This window comes from Epinephelus moara, chromosome 7 (genome assembly GCF_006386435.1).
Source record: "Epinephelus moara isolate mb chromosome 7, YSFRI_EMoa_1.0, whole genome shotgun sequence".
NCBI classification, from domain to species: domain Eukaryota; kingdom Metazoa; phylum Chordata; class Actinopteri; order Perciformes; family Serranidae; genus Epinephelus; species Epinephelus moara.
In genome coordinates, this window is record NC_065512.1 from 3086129 (window position 1) to 3092522 (window position 6394).

At 45.9% G+C, this 6394-nt stretch overlaps 1 protein-coding gene across 1 annotated transcript in view; it reads right to left on the reverse strand.

The window, feature by feature from the left end:
* Window positions 1–1564, reverse strand: part of satb2 (SATB homeobox 2) — an 86481-nt gene extending 84917 nt beyond the window's left edge. The window contains exon 1 of the mRNA XM_050049560.1: window positions 1441–1564. The gene's annotated coding sequence lies outside the window, so the exon portion shown is untranslated. The remainder of the gene's footprint in view (window positions 1–1440) is intronic.
* Window positions 1565–6394: the final 4830 nt, after the last annotated feature.

Genomic DNA, 6394 nt, shown 5'->3' on the forward strand with positions numbered 1-6394 from the left:
ACCTGACGGCCTCAGAAACCAAACTGCAGACATTTTTATTTTCCAAGCAGATTTGCGTCTATCAGAGGCAGCGGCTCTAATGTCCTTATGCCTATCTGAGCTCCTCAGCGTCTGGGCCTTTGGAGCTGTGATACACACCGCAGAGGATTGTTTTCCTTTTGGTAAAAGCCGTGGCCCTCGCTGGCGGGCCCCCGCAGCCAATAAGTTCTTACCTGAAATCAAATCCGCCTGCTTAACGAGGAGGGAGTCGAGTTTGGAGGGAGCGAGGCGGTTGTGAGCGTCAGCACTCTGCACTATGTCATTGGGCACAAGTATTTGACAGTTGGAATTATCTGTAAATACTTCATTAAACTGTGTATGAGTTCCCCTCTTGTGCCTCATGGTCCACTTCTGGTAAGATTTACAAATGATAACATAAACACTTTGAAAAAGAAATTCAATTCTCATTTGAAAAGAATGGCACAGGGAGGAGGAGAGGAGGAGGAGGAGGAGGAGGAGGAGGAGGAGGAGGAGAGGAGGAGGTGGGGGGTTTGATTGGGGCCCACGAGCAACAAAACAGCGGAGGTCTCTGTAATGAGGTTTGGAAAGTGTGTTCAGTGTTCAGAGGTTTGCTTGACCTGCCAGAGGGATTGTCTTCCACACGGACAGCGTGCCAAGAGCCGAGCCGTCCAGACATTCACTAGCAGCTACCTCTGCTCTATTAAATCTGTTATAAAGCTGAGTTTCTCAAAGTGCGTCAGACAAACGGTGTCAGCTCATCAACAAGGTGAAGCTAATTCATCCTGCAGCTTGGCCCCTAATATCCAGCCTCCATGAAGCAGAATCAAACTCCCTCTGCGCCAGTCCACTGTTTATACCGTGACATTTTTTCCTTGACGGATACTCGCTTCTCCCCCTAAAAATACAGCGTCTAAATTAAGCGCCGCAGCGGGCGAACAGACAGGACAGCCTTCAGACCGGTGCACACAAAGCGTGCCAGTAGAATAAAATGCTCTCTGGCTCTCACATCATTGAGGCTACACTCACACTCACACTGACACACACAGCGTAAAGTCACTCCAGATTCAACTCTGTTCCACCTCTGCTGGTCACTCTGCTCCACAGGCTGACACAATCACCCCGGCACACACATGCACTCGTCATGACAGGCTGTCTGTCCTAATAACACAGGCGGCCGGCCTCTTATACCTGAGAGCCTCACGTCAAGAGCAGGCTGATGTTTGGAGGAAACGGAAACTGATACGCTTTGAAAGTGTCGGCGCTGGAGGAGGGCTGGAAAAAGTGAGGGTACTGAAGAGGAGAGAATGAAACAAAGGAGGGAAGAGGTTTTATATTTGGTCGCAGGTGGAGCTGCAGATGCTGAAGCAAGATTGAGTCTGAGGACCCGGAGAAGACGGACGCACGCCCACAAACAAGTACATACACTCACACAGGTCCTACCGTGCAGCACGCTGCTCCCCTGAGCCTTCTGGAAACGTGTCGTCTACAGTCGGCGTCACAAATTCCCCCAAACGAACCCTGTCTACGACTCTGAACCGCTGCGGGACACAGATGAGCAAACGGCCTTGTGGGTAAACAAGGGTGCTGGGTGGTGGATGGTTTCACTTTGCAGGTCCCCCCGGAGTGGGCGGGGCCAATGCATTCAAAGTAAATGTCAATCATTTACTGTCAGACACCAATGAGGAAGCTTTTGTCTCCCAAAGTAACTCCCTTTGATTTCTCTGAAGGGAGTCAATGATTGAAAACATGAGGGACACCCATACTGGCCTGTCGGGTATTTAGTGCGTCTGAGAATGCGTGTGTGTGTGTGTGTGTGTGTGTGTGTGTGTGTGTGTGTGTTGGCCGGTTCCTGAGTGGCTGTCAGAGCGATAATGATCTGGTCGGCTGCGCGGAGGGTGCAGGGTCAGAGGTGACCTCACTGCTGTGATCTTGTGTTTGTTATTGCTTTGCTGCCCTTGGACGGGTTAACATAGCACACACTGCATCAGCTGGTCTGTGCACTTCCTCTGACTCACACACACACACACACACACACACACACACACACAGACAGCGCTCAGTCAGCGAGCCTGTGTGAGGCGTCTGAGGGTCACTTCCACATGTGTTGATGGGCCCTGAGTGAACTAATCTAAACTGGTGAAATGTTATATCCCGCTGCAGGGCGGACAGGAGCCCAAATGGCCCCACGGCTGCTGACTGCTTTATCCCCTAATGTGCAGAGAACAACCGTGGAAGGATCTAGACGTGCACGTACTGACGGCTCGAGGCTTCAGAGGGAGAAAAATTGGTTTCATGGATTAATTTGTGATTTTCTGTGATATTACATGTGAGGTTCCTTTTTCAAAATCATGTCAACTCACTCTGCAGACTTATCCTAAAACACAAGCCTCACACAGCAGTAATCCCTCTCAATCATCTCTTACAACGCACTCTCAGTGTGTGGTGGTGTGTGGTGGTGTGTGGTGGTGTGTTTATCTTGCGTGGCGTTTGTGGCCGTGTACCCCCGCAGTGCTCAGGTGAGGTTGGAGCTTTGCATAAAAAGGTAGCCACCAGGTGCCAGACTGTGCGCAGCAGGCGCCCACAAGACACACGCCGAAAATAATGCAAATATACTGAGGCAACACGCCAACGAGAGTGAATCTGGGGTTGGCTTTTACTTTCACTTTTTCTGTAGCTGACGTTAGTACACCTTTAAGCTTGTGTTCTCTGCATAAAATGGTCAATGGGACACAGAATGGCTCCCACTGCCTTTACATTCCCCCTTACCGTCATCCATTCATTTTCCATAACCGCTCATCCTGTTGGGGTCACAGGGGGAGGAGCCTATCCCAGCTGACATTGGGTGAGAGGCAGGGTTCACCCTGGACAGGTCACCAGACTATCACAGGGCTGACACATAGAGACAGACAACCATTCACACTCACATTCACACCTACGGACAATTTAGAGTCACCAATTAACCTGCATGTCTTTGGACTGTGGGAGGAAGCTGGAGCACCTGGAGGAAACCCACGCTGACACAGGGAGAACATGCAAACTCTGGGTTCGGATCAGGAACCCTCTTGCTGTGAGGTGACAATGCTAACCACTGCACCACCATTTTGTTTAGTGAAAATTACATGCAAAAATTAGCCACCATCTCCACTTAAATCACAGCTCTTATTGTAACTGCAATATCTGTCAGAATAGATGCAATACAATTTTTGTTTTGAGATTTTTTAGGTGGGTTTTTGCATATCGTGCCGCCCTCTAAATGGTTAGAGTGGTGGAAAATACACTTACATCAATACAGCACAGTATCACGATATTTTGCGTGGCAGTATTGTGCCAATACACGGATGCCAATTATCTTTCTTACTATATAAATTATTAATATTGCAAACACAAATTAAACATTGGGACTTTATTATTGTCTCATCTGAAGACATTAGGGCTAGGGGTGGGCGACATGGCCCTAAAATAATATCACAATATATCAGGGTATTTTCTTGATGATATGACAAATTAGTAAAACGTTTTTTTTTAAAAATATTATTAATTTAAGAACATAGAGTTGCAACAAAATAAGTGATAAAATTTTACAGTTTGCTTCAAATATTCAGTAGAAACAAAACTGATCTCTCATTTCTTCAGTTTGTGAACAACAACAGTAACTCAGAGTGAGATTCAGACTCTGTCACAATATTAATAGTTCAATTAAATAAATCTACCACTAATTACACATTTCAAAAAATGTCCCCTGTGATCTATAAATATATATATATATATAAATCAACAGGTGATTTCCTTCTCTTTCTATATGCTCTGCCATTTCTCCTCCAATCATCAGGCTGTAACCTGTGACAGGCTGTTATGATACCACAACTATCACACAGTCACATATATGGAGTTTTATCACGTAGGTTTACATCACCAAAGGTTTATGACAAAATCACTTGATGACACGGTGAGAGAGGAGAGGGAGAGACGCTGTGCTGCTGCCAGAGGAGCCGCTGACTGAGTTCCCTCTGAGCGCTAAGAGAAGTAAAACATTCAGGACGCCACAGTTTCTTCCACACTACTGAAGCTGCTCCTCTTTTTGGAACCACCAAGGAGTCGGTAATAATTTCGCTTTCAGCCATGCTTGTTGTTGCCGTGGGAAACAGTATGACGTCAATATGTCAACAAGTCGAAATACTGCGAGTAACACGATATGAATTTTTCATATGATATTATGGTATTATTGTGAGCGATATGATATGGCACACCCCTATTGTGCAGCCCTCTATCGATACAAGGATGCCAGTTATCTATTTTTAATTATATAAATTATTAATATTGCAAACACTGAGACTTTATTGTCGTCTCATTTGAAGACGTTGGGACTTTATTTTTGTGTTACTGCAGCATTTCACACAGGCTCATTACATGTGACAGACTGATGCTGCACACAAAAGGACATTCTTATCTTGGAATATGAAGCAGGGAAAATTCATAGACTTAGAAAACAGGCAAATCACAAGGCTTCAGATTTGTTGCATTAAAATGTTTTATAGTATTCCACACTTGTGACCACTAAAAATCGTCTTTGTATGAGGACAAAACTACTTCCTGTTCAAAGACGACGTTCAGTTTTTTATACTTATCAGGTCCTTCTGATCACAGATAACTTGGAAAGATTAAACATGCATACCAGACAAAAGCTGGGGTCTCAGAAGGTTAGAGCACACAGTCACAGATCTCATGTGACCTGACGTATTTAATCGACGGGCTTCGGCCTGCAGATACTCATGCGGTGTAGCCTCCATACAAATATAATCGCAGCCACATAAGAGAGTGGCGCTGACTGTGTCTGTGCCAGCAGAGGTATGCTAATGGAGTCAGAGGATAGTTCTGTGTGCGTCACAGGTCTCCTCTGAGTATGGTGGTCGGATGCCCACCCACCTCCTTCATTTTCATACTTCAAACACTCAACAAAGCCCCACTAATACAGAACATACTGGGGGGGTGGAGGGCCGGAGCGCCGGACATGTAAGACAGAGGAGAGTGACGGGAAAGAAAGAAGAGACTTAATCAGCCATTATTTATAGTCCGCCGAGGTTTTAAATCAACACGCTCAGGACCCGGGGCCGGGCCTTATGGCTTTATAACTGCTGTTCAAATAATCACGGCACAGATACCAGATATGGATCAGATATGGATCGCTCCACCTCAGCTCCTGCCGCTCTCTCCTCCATCTCAGGCTCAAGATTCACGACACATTTTACTAATAAATCTCAGCATTTCATTATATTTCTGAGGCACCTGTTTGCTTCCATCTGCACTCGTCTGTGCTGCTTTTACGTTTGACAGAATCGCTCAGGATGGGTGATAGTAGACGTGTGTGTGTGTGTGTGTGTGTGTGTGTGTGTGGGAGTTTACATGCATCTTTGTGCAATTGTGTGAACACATGCATATGCAGATACTCGCCTGCCTGTGTGTGTGTGTGTGTGTGTGTGTGTGTGTGTGTGTGTGTGTGTGTGAAAGCTGTGAAATGAAAACAAATGGGAATCCTAAGCGAGGTGAACATGACGGATGGAGCTGCTCAGAGGGAACAGAAGCATTAGTGTATATGGAGAGTGGTCTGGTTTGGCACATGGGGTGTGTGTGTGTGTGTGTGGGGGGGGTGGTAATAGAGGAACGGGAATGACAGCGCAGATGAGCGGAATGGTGGGATGGAGTCAGTGAAGGTCTGACATTGCCAGAACCTGCCATGTGTCATTGATTAACCGGGTAGAGTTGCAATGATTTAGTTGACAAAGCATCACATTAGTGCTGTGGATCCAAGTGTGTGTGCGTGTGTGTGCATGTGTGTGTGCAGATTAATGATCCAGCGAAAAGCCAGATACTTGTTGACATAAACTGAGTTGCCAAAGTGATATCATGACATTGTTTTATTTCTCACGGTGCTATTTTCCTTTTATTACCGAGACATTATTGAGTGTGACTGCAACGCTCTGCTGGAACGGGCACTCACAAAATGATTCATGCAGCAACAGTAAATATTAAAACTGAAAAGGAAAAAAACAGGACAGCAGTTGTTTGGCCATTGTTGAGAAAATTGCGGTAATTATAAAAGCAGTCCGATTCATTTCAGTGCATTCGTGCTACAAACGAAAACCCGAAGCTCTCCGACCTTCGAGCAAATCTCTTGGTTTAGTTTTAGTGTCAGGAATACAAACACAAAAATGCTCCACTTTCCGACCGACAGACATGCCTTCTTGAAATTACACAATGGGGGCTGGCGCTGGTTTCATGGACCTTAAAGTTCATGGAGCTTACTCAATTCATGAGAGAGCGTAAAACCACTCGGATCAGGAAACAAAAAGGTGAAAAGCATCAACAGCGCGGATTTAAGCTGGCAGCAGAGCTCGCA